Here is a 13634-nt window from a genome sequence, read left to right on the forward strand (position 1 = left end):
GAGGTCTTACAAGAAGACTGAAATGTGGACTTTGTCTGAGGCTTCCATGGGGTACATCCTGCTTGCTCAGGGGACACACAGTGCCCTGCCTCAAACTGCTGACTTTCCCTAGGCCTCCAAGAGGACCCTATCAGATGACTGGTCCATGAGTCATTACGGACATTGCCTGTCACACTAACCACAACACAACTGAGGAAAGATATCTAAAGGCCAGGAGTTGGAAATTAAGGGCAACTGAGCGGCTAGAGCAACGATTTCCCTTGTTTCAACTGCACATCCCAGATAGATTTCTTTCCCTTTTTAAAGAGCCAAGTTCTATATCCCATTTGCCCATATGGTTAGCCTGGGAAGGAATGAAATAAGCTTTCTTTCCTGCTTGAATTCTTCCAGCTCATCTGAGAACAACCTCCAGACTCATATGAATTAAACTCTGGTTTGCTCTTCAGAATACCCTTGTTACATTAATTTAGGAAGCATAATAAATCTAGATTGAAATATGTTTGCTGCAAATGCTAATTTGCTTGACGAGAATACCAATTAGATCTCTAAGGGAATAGAAATAATGGCTGTTACAGATCTCAAAGGTCATTCTTAGCTTGCACCGAAGTAAGAGGATGAGTGGTTATCTGCTGGAGCAGTCTGGGATAGAGTGCAAAAGGTACAAATATTAAATATCAATGAAGTATCAGGGATTGTGCTTGGGATTGAAAATTCAGGAATTTCACAGATCCCAGAAACCCACCCAGAGACCCTCAGAACGATAACAATAACAACAACAATAATAATAATTTCTACTTATTGAGCAACTATCATGTGTTACATCCAAGTATTAATACATTCAATCCTTACAACAGTTCTATGACATGGGTACTATTATTCTCCTCTTATAGGTGAGGAAATTGAGTTGTAGGGAATTTAAATAATTTTTCTGGCTTCTACTTCTAGCCAAACTGAAGAAATGGGGATCAAATGTACTTGTCTTACCAAAACAAGTGAAAAAAAACCAAACAACAGCTCTCGAGATACCAGATATCAATCAACAAAGGATAGCGATCCCTGAAAGATGGGGAACAAATGAGGTGAGTGAGCCACACACATGCTCCATCTTACTGCCTGTAGCAAGTTTCCATTCTACAGGGCTGATGGGGAGTATAGGCAGAGTTCAGCATACTCCTTGAGCTGACAACGCAGAACTAGAAGCCCAAGGCAGTCAAGGAGGCTACAGTTTGTAGGGCAGAGTCCCAGAGAGAAGCAAACTTAACAGAGAGAGCACTCTGGAGCTCTGCAGAGGATTACTCAATATTCAGTTTACTAATCATTGCATGTGTGTGAGGAAACTGCCAAGACCAGGCGAAAAAACCACCCAAAAGAATTAGAGGAACATTGCTGAGAGTTCACACAGGTCTAGGAATAGTGCCTGTTCCCAACAGCCAGGGTGGAAAACTCATTTTTTGTGGTGCATCAGCTTGGGGTCTAAGTGGGTACTGCCTCGTTCGTGGAGAACATTAATACCAGACTAAATACTGCTCTGGTCATGCCTAACATAGCCTCAAAGAAAGCCCTGGAAGGATCAAACTGCTTCCAAAGAACTGAACAGCATCCCAGAAAACAGCGAAAAAACATGTCTTGGAAATATTTATGAATAACGATGACCTCGCCAGATAAAATGTTTAAGTGGATGGGCTAAATGTGTAAAAAGTTAGAAAGCTATTGATTTAATCAGTTCTGCTTATAAGTATACTAAATTCAAATGGTCTCTATTCAAATTTGTTTGTTTGTTTGTTTAATATAACAATGTACACAACAATGTATATAACAATTTTACACAACAAAGTAAAATTTACAATGTCTGGCATCCAATAAAAAATGACTATCTAGTACACCTGAAAGTAATATAAAATAATATTGAATGTTAACTATAATTGAAAAAAATAAGTATATGGACATATATATGAGTATTATGTTATTCAAAAAACTTAGGAAAAGAGTAATGAAGCATGCAAAAGCAGCAAAAATAAAGAGAAAAATCAATCAAACCTGATTCAGAAATGATATAGATGATAGAATTACTATATAAGGTCATAAAAACAGTCATTATAACTTTATGCCTCATGTCCTAGAAGCTAGAGGAGAGATTAGACACGTTAAGTAGGCACAAGGATGGCATTTTATAAAACAAAACGCCCAAATTGAAGTTCTAGAGGTGAAAACAATAATGTCAGAGATAAAAAATAATACCTCAGATAAGATTCATGGCATGTTAGACATCAGAGAAGATGAGTGAACTTGATGGCATAGCCATAGAAACTATCCAAAACTAAATAAAAGAAGAAAACGCAAACGAACCTATGACAGAAAGCAGATGTGTGGATTTCTGGGGACAAGTGTACTTGGGAGGGGCGGGAAGGGCAGGAGGAAAGTTTTGAAAGTGATGGACATGTTCACTATCTTGGTTGTGGTGATGGTTTCACATGTGCTTACAAATGTCAAAGTTGACAAAACTGTACACTTTAAACAGGTGTCATTTACATTATGTCACTCAGACCTCCAGAAATCTGTTACAAAGCAAGTTTCTGAAAGTCAGACAGCGAATAAATCCCAGTCTCGCTGCAGACGCTACACACGTAAGTAATATTTTATACTGCAAGGTAGTTATTATTATTCCCATTTTCTAGATGAAAGAGTGAGAGTCAAAGAGATGATGTCATTTCTCCAAGGTCACACAGCTGATATGTGACAGAGCTGGAATTCACACCCATGTCTGTTTTACTCCAAATCAGGCGCACTTTATGTCCCTCTCTCTAAGTATGTGCTGTGTATTTGAAGTCTGTAGATGCTATACACATAGTCTGTGCTCTTCCACAGAACTGAGTGGCCTCCGTCTCATGCTCCACCTCTTCCCTCAGATACAAAGCCCACCCTGGATGCCCAGTCCTTACCCATGGATCATTATTCAGCTGCTTATCTTCTATACCTGGAAACGTGGGAACAAATCAATTTGTAAATGCCTAGGAGAGCTCAGGGCTCTGAGTAATTGCCAATGCATCTTTGTGAAAGCTAGAGCTTGCTGGGCACGTGGAAGGCAGCCCTTGCCTGTTTTAAAGAAATAGGCACTCTGAATCAGACCAACAGACCAGCAGGCACGCAGCACTTAGCATCTAGAGAGCCATTTCTCCTCTCTCATGTCTTTACAGCGACTCAGTAAGCTCAGTCTTCTTGCTCCCCCCTCCTTTTTTGAGATGAGGCAACTGATGCTGAAATTGTTATGAGGCATGGAAAAACATAATAGCTAAGGCTGCATTCAAACTCATCCTTGTGGGGGGAGGGAGGTTGCTTTGCATTCTAGACCTCATTTAGGTCATAGCAGAGTGAACACCTGACCAATTTTTCTAATATAAGCATGAACTTTATATAATCAAGACTTATTACGACAAAAGAAAAAACCCAGGGCAGCCATCTGGAGTGGGAGGGGGCTGTGTATTACCAGGGAGGTTCCAGCAGAAGCCAGCTGGCTGCTATCAAGAATTAGGCAAAGGAAGATTCCTGCCTGGAGTGGGGGCCAATCCAGAAAACTTCTGAGGTCCCTTCCTGATCTGGTGTTCTCTAAATGACAGGGGTGCTAGGCTCACATTTAGAACGCTGGTACTGTTCTAAGTGAGGTGAAGAGGGATCTCTGCCCTGTCCCCTGTCCTGAAGAACTCAGCATTTCTCAGCCACTGGACTGTCTCTACATGTAGTGCAATGCTTTAATCACTACATCAAACATTTTTTTTCTTATGACTGAGAAAAGATGCCGCTGCATATTGTCTGTTGGATGGAACATGGGGTGGTTATGAGATGCAAGCAGAGCAGGTCACACCTCTTCCTGCACTCCAAGGACACATTTAATGTAAATCTGAATGTTGTGATATAAAACAGTTAAGTTTTCATTCTGTGTGCAAAATTTGGAGCAACGCAGATTCCCCAAAATGGGGGGTGGGGGGGGGATGCATCATGAAAAGAATGATTTCCAAACTGGAAAGGCTCTGGAATGAATTGTATTCTGTGTTTACACTACTGATTCATGGCTATATCTCGTAAGGAGGTAAACTAAAGTCCCCATTTTCCTTGGTCAGGATCTGTCTTGAATCATACAAGATTTCTAGGAGCCATGTCACTTGCATTGCCTTGTTATGAGATAAGAAGCAAAGGTCAACATAAAGCCTGTTCCAATGAGGCATTTTGTATTTTCTGGAGCATGGGAGAACTTGGTCTCTAGAGCCGCTTGGTCCAGTAGAAATAAATTGTAAACTACATATGTAGATTTAAATTGTCTAGCCCTACTAATATATGTAGAAAGAAACCTGTGGCATTAAGTTTAATAATATAGTTTATTTAACCCAAAGATACCCATCATGTTATTTCAACATGGAATCAATAAGAAAAACGATTTTTGAATATTTTACGTTCTTTCTTTCATACTAAATTTTCAAAATCCTGTGTGTATTTTTGTAATTACAGCACATCTCAGTTCAGCACAGCCACATTTCAAGTGGTCAACAGCCACATGTGGCTGGTGGCTACTGTACTGGACAGCGCAGGGCTGGAATATCTAAGGGGCCTGGTCAGAGCACGAAAAAAAGGTTACCTGGGGAGGGCCACAGTTGTACGGGGTGGTTTATTCCAGGAAATAATGTGATAACTGCCCCCTTAGTTATGTTCTAAGATGTTTCCCCCCTCTTGCAGCCATCATCCTGTGATTACCGCTCCCTTCAGCTTATCGTTTTTAAGTCATTTAATCCCTCCAACTGGCCTGCCCCAAACTCCAGTATTCAAAGCCATCTTCTCACACAAGACTGAGGACCACTGGATAAATACTGGACAAGCCACAGTTAGTTAACGATTTTTTAAGCTAAACTCCCCAGCTGTAGAATGGTGATGACCAGGAACAGCAAGAGGATAAAATGAGACGGCTGATGAGAATGGTATAATTTGATTTTTATTATGAATGGTTCAGATGATATTCCTTGGCTGTATGACTATGCATGTTCATGTATAATGTTACCTTTCATCCCACCATCAAAGCACGTATTTGAACTTAAAGTAAGCAACAACAAAGCTAAACAAACACCAAAGTGAACTTCATGTATTTATTGAACCTCCAACCAACCAAATCCAAATATTTTTAAAAAGTTTAACTGAATATTGAACCAATTCCTTCAAAACAACAGCAACACCAATAAAACAAACAAAAGACCCAGAGCATCATTTCTAACTTGTCTGGTATTTTTGGGGTCCTTCTTCTTGGCTGCCTGACCCCAGTCACAGACTCCAGTCCAGGTTCTCTGCACCCATCACAGGGCATGAAAAACCAATGCATATAGCTCTGGGGGAGGCATGGAGGCATCAGCCAAATAATCATTATTTTTTATGATATCGATGCAAACGTAATGGGGCTTGTGTTTATTTTACAGAATGTGCAAAAAGGAATCATTTCAGAGGCACTTCCAAGCTGCCAGGACAGGGCAGTCTGTCCCCATCAATTATCACAACATGTGCAGTTACCCTGACTGAGAACTTGCTTAAAGGAAATTGCACTGAGGATCCATTCAGTACCCTGTTCCACTCTATCCTGCTCAGAATCAGATTGTTTTCCTCCCATTTGAATGATAGGTTATTATTATGTACCTGGGAAAAGATTTGAGGCTACTGAACGTGGGTGTTATATCATATTTTACTCAATGTGATTTAATGAAGAGCAACAAGAATAGCGATGCTCAATCTCCTTTGCTTAAACAACCAATGGCACGTCTAAGTGCTAAGTTCGATTATTAGTCTGCTGTACTCCAGTGAAAAATTTCATGGGTTTTGGAGTGAGCTATACCTGCTTCACATCCTAGTTGTCCTCAAGCTGTATCTTAGTTTGTCCATCAGTAAAATGGAGATAATCATGGCTGCCCAACAAGAGATAAAACGAGGCCATATAAGTAACTTCTTGTTACGTATTCAATAAATACTTTCCCTTTCCAGTTGCCAAGCCAGGATTCTCTTCTCAAGCTAATCTTTCAAGTAATTGCTGAGCATTTTCCAACTGGCACAGCAGATGATAAACTTGTTGACCCCATATAAACCATGACCAATTTTATTATGGCAGCCCTAGAAAGGCGTCCCACAGGCTGGTAGTCCACCATCAAACCACCACCAAACTAAAGGCTTTTCTGCTCTTGTCCCTAAAACAGTGGTAAGATACTATGGGCTCCTATGACTGTAATGTCTGTCGGTTCTTAGAAGCAAAGTGATCAATGAGAAAATAATGAGGAATTAATGGAAACTGTATGAAGACGTGCACGTATTACTGATTAACCCTTGGAACAAAAATTCTAGAAGGAGACTAGTTGGTGAGCAGAGCCCACACATTTAAAAGACTTTTAGAACATTGTAAAAATGAACTCAGGAATATTCCTCCAGCAGTGGACGGAAGTGCCCCTTTCCTCACAGCCTCATTAAAACACCAAGTTATTGCCATTTTTCATGTTTACTGACATGAAACATTGAACGGTATAATGTTTAATTTGTAAGGCTTTGTTGCAACATTTTTCCATATAGTTATTGGCCATTCATGTTTATTCTTTTTTGTTCATGTTTTCAGCCTAATGTTTTTTGGAGGTTAAGTTTTACCTTATTGGTTTATAAAGAAAAATCTTTGTAATATAGATATATATATAGTTTATATATAGATATATAGATTATATATATACATATATATAGATAGTTTACATATCTCTATATATCTATACACAGAGGGTGCCAAAAAAATGTATATACATTTGAAGAAAGGAAAAAGCTGTATTAAAATTACGCTGATGGTAACCACTTTGAGCACCTCTTGTAATTGCAGAAGTCAAACGTGACTTGTATTCATCTTTTGTTATCAGTATATATTGAGTATTACAGTTTTAATACAGTTTTTTCCTTTCTTAAAATGTGTACACATTTTTTTGGCACCCTCTGTATATATAAAACACAACTGTTGGATTTTTTTCCCCAGTGTGCTATTTGACTTTTAAGGTTTATGATTCTGTTCTTCAAAATTGTCTAAAAATTAATGAACAACCATTTATCCATCCAATAAACACTTACTGAGGGCCAACTCTGTGCCAGGCATTAGCATTAGAAGAGAAAAAAACCCAAATCTCTGCCCTCTGAGAGATCACAGTTTAGTGGGGACCAGATGTTTTTTAAAAAGTGCCATGAACACAATGTAGTGGTTGCTATGGTCAAAGGACGTGCTGAGAGCTCTGACAGCAGAGCGAGGGAATCCTAACCCAGTCGGGAACGATGGAAGGAGTTGGGGAACGATGGAAGCCTTAATGGAGGTAGTGACATTAAAGCCTACTCTCAATTAGACAGAGCAAGGAGGGCATTCTAGGAAGAGGCAAGAGCATAGACAGAGATCCCGAGGCATCGAAGAGGCTCAATCTTTTCAGAGATTCCACATAATTCAGAGTGACTGAAGTTTGTGATATCATGCAATAAGGGGAGGCTCATTCTAGAAGAGAGCTTTGACAGCAACAAGCTGGACAAGTAGGCAAGGGCCAGGTCACAAAGATCCCTGGATTTCAGGATAAGGAGCTGGAATGTCATCCTGGGCACCATGGGTTGCCATTGAAGGGTTCTGGGCTGAAGAGAAGGGCCCAGGTCATAGTTAGGTATGAATGTTAAGGCATAGACTGGACGCAAGAATCCGGTTAGCTGGGGAAATGAACCAAGCCAAGAATGAAACTTGGTTTCTAATGAAACAGACAACTTTTCAATTTTCTCTGGGAGGGTTGTGGGAGAAGCTGGTATAGCCTCTCTTTGCATGCATAATCCTTTCCTGGAAAGATTAACTGCTTATGCTGATGATAGTCTGGGATCAGATTCCAGAGGCTCTTGTGCTCATCCTCTCTGTCTCCCAACTCAGCTTTGGTCAGCCAGGAAAGCTGCAGGCCTGGTTTCTGGATTGCCCATACTGATGGTAAAGAGGCATGGCAAGGAGGTTGAGGTCTGTAATTCGGTTGACTTCCATTCACTGGGCTCTTACCAAGCACCCTCTGCATACAGAACCACAGAGAGGAATAAGGTAAGGTCCTTGCATTTGGGACAGGAATAAGAAAAGCACAAAGGATAAGGTAAAGGTTGGCCTAAGCTTCACACCATGTGCTAAGAACCATACAATTAAGATCTGAGAACTAGGAAAAGCATCAAGCGGCTTTTGGAAGCTGGCTCTAAAAGGCCAGGTTAGATTTCATTAGTAAGAGAGGTTGGAGAGAGAGAGAGAATTCAAAATTTCAGGCAAAGGACATGATTTTTAGTTCAGGGCGAAAAGTAATCAGAAGCAAACCTGGAAAAAGAGGTGGAGCCCAGTCTGGGGTTTTGTTCTACAGTCAGGGAGGAGCCACTGACATTTCTGATGAGAGAGCCTAGAGAAGTGCTTTGGGGAGGAGAGTAACTCTGGAAGCATATATGGATAGACTGGGAACCAAGAGGCTAGTTAGGAGGCCGCTGCAACATTTAGGCTGCTCTGAGAGGTGGTGATGGGGATATAGGGGGGCATATATTCCAGGGACACTATGAAGGTCGAGGGAGCTGAGGGATCTCTGTGTTGGTTATGGCGATGCTCTCTTCCAGAGTTAGGTGAGGGAATTAGCCGGAAGCTCCTGGAATCCAAGGCCACATTGTTGAGTCTTCAAATCACGGGACATCTGAACTGGCAGAGCCCTTAGAGTTCACTATGATAGACTACATATGGCTGCAAATCCTTTGACATTCCTCCTACTAAGAGCCGGGAACTAGGGCTCCTCTGCTTGATTCTGGGTGGGCTCTGTGATGCTTGACTAATAGCATATGGTGGACGTTACACTGTGCCAGTTTCTGGACTCAAGACTTGTGGCACGGATAGCTTCCACTTCTCATCTGCTGGAATATTTACTCCTAGAGCACAATTATCATACCGTGGGGAAGTGCAAACAGCTCCATGGAGAAGCGCACATGAAACCATATCAAACCTCTGGCCAACTGCCCAGATGAGTTCCCAGACGACAGCCAGCCAGCACCAACTTGCCAACCACATGAGTGAACCCTCTTGGTAGTGGATCCTCCAGCCTCGCTTGAGCTTTCCCCACTGATGCTGCCTGGAGCGAAAATAAGCTGTACCTGACCAGTCTGTCCAAATTGTACTAGATTCATGGGCAAAATAAATGATTGCTGTTGTTTTAAACTGCTAAATGTTCAAGTGGCCTGTCACATAGCAATAGATAAAGAAAACAATCTACTAGATGGGTGGCCGACTATGGCCAGGCGGCCAAATTTGGGCCATTGCTTATTTTTGTAAATCAAATGTTACTGGAACACAGTAAAGCTCATTCATTCACATATTGTCTTTGGTTGTTTTTAAGCTGCAACAGCAGAGCTGAGTAGTTGTGATAAAGACCCTATAGCTCACGAAGCCTGAAATATTTACTATCTGGCTCTTTACAGAAAAGGTTTACCTGAAGGGGGCGGCCGGATGGCTCAGTTGGTTGGAGCATGAGCTCAGAACAATAGGGTTGCTTGTTCGATTCCCACATGAGCCAGTGAGCTGCTCCCTCCACAACTAGATTGAGGACAATGAGCTGCCCGCTGAGCTGCCTGAGCGATGGCCTGATGGCTCAGTTGGTTAGAGCACAAGCTCTCAACAACAAGGTTACCGGTTCAATTCCCACATGGGATGGTGGGCTGTACCCCCTGCAACTAAGATTGAAAATGGCTACTGGACTTGGAGCTGAGCTGCGCCTTCCACAACTAGACTGAAGGACAATGACTTGGAGCAGATGGGCCCTGGAGAAACACACTGTTCTCCAATATTCCCCAATTAAAAAAAATTAAAATAAAAAATAAAAATGTTTACCTTTCATGATCATTTTAAAAGTTTACCCAAAATTTATATGCTGTTATTAACCAATATCACCCCAGTACATATAAATACATACATACATACATACATACATAAAGGCAAAAAAAAAGAGGCCAAAGGAGAAGAAGGCACTTGCTCAAAGATTACACAAAAATTAGGGACAGAATCAAGACAAAAACTCAGGATTCTCTAATCCCAGTTCTGTGTTATTTTCATTATTCCACTAAGATGTAGAAAGCATCTTTACAAAAGGTGATAGGGGTCACAGCTGCTCCCTGAAAGCACATTACCAGTGGGGAAGACAGGCAGGTGAAAAAATAACCATCTAGAAAAACTTACGGTAGAAAAGAGCACAGCACATGACAGAAGCCAGAGCAAGCACTTTTCATTCCCGCTGTGGTGGCCGGGAAGAGCTCCTGAGGGCTTTCCTAGCATCTGGCCCCCTCCTTCTAATAATAGCACCCAATTTTCCCTTTAAGAAGCCATCTCTATGACGTCAGTTCACATGGTTTGACAGGGACTGACCTCTTCTTTCAGCTCCAGGCCTGGCCACTGTGCTTCCTTCTGGGATGTCCAAAATGGCACACTTGCCAGTGAGATTCCGCCCCCAGACACCTGCAGGATCATCTAGGACAAAGGGGGATTCCTTCCTTGGAGGGGCTAAACTGGTAACCCATCAGCCTGGAGCCATTGGTGGCCATCTCTGCCACCACATTGGGAGGACCTGGCCAAGACGGAAGCTTCCACAGAGGAAAGCAAAACCAAGAGCTGGAAAAAGATTCCTTATGACATTGAATCAGATGTAATTCTCTGGTCTTCCATCATGCTAGTACATTTCCTTTTTGCTTATACCATGAGACTCTATCATTGTAACTAAACAATTCCAGCCAATATCTATCTTTTTTTTTTCCTCTGGGCAACTACCACCAGCTGCTTCTGAATCCTTCCTTCCTTTCCCAACCCTATCTCAGCTGTTTGCTATCTGCACCCGCGTCCTCTATCTAGGAATGCAAATTTCAGAAGCCAGCAGTGCCAAAGGCAAGTCTGAGAGGAGCCAGCCAAGTTTGACAATGAATTCTTGTTCACATGGGAGCCATTGCGGGTTATTCAAAAACCCATTCAGTGTTTCTCTCCAGTGATAATAAGCACACTGTTCTTGGTACTGTGTCTGTCACCAGCTAAATGACAGTGATATTTCCACTCAGGATCTTGTTAGTCTTGTGGCTCTGGAAATGATGCCTCTCAGAGGAGACTGGAAGCCCAAGGCACCAGGTGTGTGTGAGCTGAATGTGCTCTTAGCAGCTGGAAGCAGGAGATGGCTGCCCTCTGAGGACCTGCTTAGGTCTGGACCCCACTGTTTTCAGAGACACCTGGCTTCAGAAGGTGTTTCTTTTCCTGAGAAGTAGAGCCTACCTCTTGGAATTAGCATCTGCAATGTGGGCAGTGGGGCAATTGGGAAGGAAGAGGTTAGCAGCACACTGAGTCGGCTCAGATCTTGGGTCTCCAATAACTGCTACTTCAGAATTTCCAGGAGAATTTCCAGAAAGTCCAGGCTCTGGTCCCCATGCCCTGCAATGTTCTGGGTCAGTATGTGGTACACAATCCTGATATTTACAAAGCTCTTTGATTCTAAAGAGCATCCATGTTGGAGAATTATAGGTATGAAATATCCAGTGGCCAGGGTCCTTCTCCTTCCTCTTCCTAGGGGCCTCCCTTTCGTCTCTTAAGGCACCTCTACTGCCAGCTTCTAAGGTGCCTCACTGGAATCCTTTGCCTCGTGGACTGTCCAGAGTTACCTTTGTCCCAGAGTTGTGCGATCAGAGGCTATTGGGAACAATAGCGAAAACCACTGAGGTTGTGCAACCCGGTAGCTTTCCATTTAAGGAAACCAAGCAAGAACCAGAGAGGCCAAATGGGTTTTCCAAGACCACATAGCCAATTCCCGGACTTAACCACTGTGCAAACCAGGGAGACGCAACCGTGAAAACACCCCTGGGTCTGGTCCTGCACCCTCTGAATTATGGGGGTGGGGTGCTCTCCTTCATCTAGCTCACTCAGTCTTCCAAGCTAGACTCTCTCCATCCTGATAAGTGAGAAGGAGCTGCCCACTGAGGGAGAGCAAGGGCTTCTCTCAGCTCCCCTATGTATAAGCTTTCAGCTATGCAAAGAATTTAACAGGGAGCTCCCTGGGCTCTGCCGTTGTGGGGACAAAGCCCCAAAAAGCAGTTTCCAGGCTCTCGGCCTCACAATAGAAAGGTGCTGGCTCGGGTAGTAAATGGCAATCAACTGTGATCAGATGGCCAGCAGCTGTGGCTAGTTGGCCGTCAGCTGTAACCCGTAGGCCATTGGCCACTAATATAACGGCTGTGGCTACGCTAGCAGGAATGGAAAGGAAAATGGGGGCTAGCAAGAAGATGGTGGCTGGCAAGCGCGGACTGCTGTTAGGCAGATTATGTAGATCCTGCTTCCTGTGTCTCCAGCCCAGCCGCCAGCGAGAATATATTGGTTTCACTCCCCTATCTATGGCTCCGTGGGTATTCCTTTTTGGCCTCACCATGTCCTGCGTTCTTGGGCGGGGAGTGGGAGCTGAGACCCTGCACGACAAATGGCGCAGCGAGCAGGGTCCGCCGCGTGACAGCCGTGTTTCCCTTAAAATAAGACCTAGCCAGACAATCATCTCTAATGAGTCTTTTGGAACAAAAATTAATATAAGACCCGGTCTTATTTTATTATAAGAGCGGGTATAATATAATATAATATAATATAATATAATATAATATAATATAATATAATATAATATAATATAATAAATATAATACCGAGTCTTAATTGTTTTGCTCCAAAAGATGCATTACAGCTGATCGTCTGGCTAGGTCTTAATTTCGGGGAAACACGGTAGTATCTGTAAGTAAACTTCTTTTCCCTCTCCCAGGGTGGGGTGACTCTGGATGGGGAGTACCTGCCCTCCCTCCACCCAGCTCCTTCCTCTGTCCCTGCCCCCAGATTCCATACCCACACAACCACTCACTCAGTCCAGCGTGTCGGCAAGAGTGAGCAATGGAGCCCACAGACCATTGTTCAGGGGAGGATGGTGCTGAGTCACCGTGACAGGCTCCTTCCAGGAGACAGAATAGTAATACCCTTTGGATTGGCCTCTTAAAAATAGAACACAGGGAGTCTGCACCCATGGGAGGAGAAGTCCTTGGGATCGGGTGTCCTGTTAGGTTACAATTCACGGTAGGACACTGGCTCCTGGTCTGCCCAGAGGTCATTGGAGAGTGTTGTCCCAGGAGCTATCTAGGGGTCCACCAAGAGTCACATTAGAATAAACTCAGGTATGACTGAAAAGGGCTTGTTTTGAATAATGAAAGATGTCCTTATCACTCCAGAAATTCCAAGGGTTTTAGGATCTCCACGCCAGAAACCAGGGACAAAGACCAAATATATATTTGTTATTATACACCACAGGCTATTTCACCAAATATTTACTAAGTAGTCTCAACTTTTTGGAATACAAATAGGGTAAGCAGGATCCTTTTGTGGAAAAAAAGGGGTCACATTGGATGTCCCCTTATAAGAGAAGAGCTTTATTTATTCCAGTAGGTACATCAGCTGGCACACCCCTTCCCTCTCACCCCCCAACTTTTCCTAGAGTAGTGATCCCATGATATTATTTTGGTAGGATTCTTTAGTTTTACCTTCACTGTGGGTCCAGCTATCC

Source organism: Rhinolophus hipposideros (genome assembly GCF_964194185.1).
Source record: "Rhinolophus hipposideros genome assembly, chromosome: 11".
Taxonomy (NCBI): Eukaryota; Metazoa; Chordata; class Mammalia; order Chiroptera; family Rhinolophidae; genus Rhinolophus; species Rhinolophus hipposideros.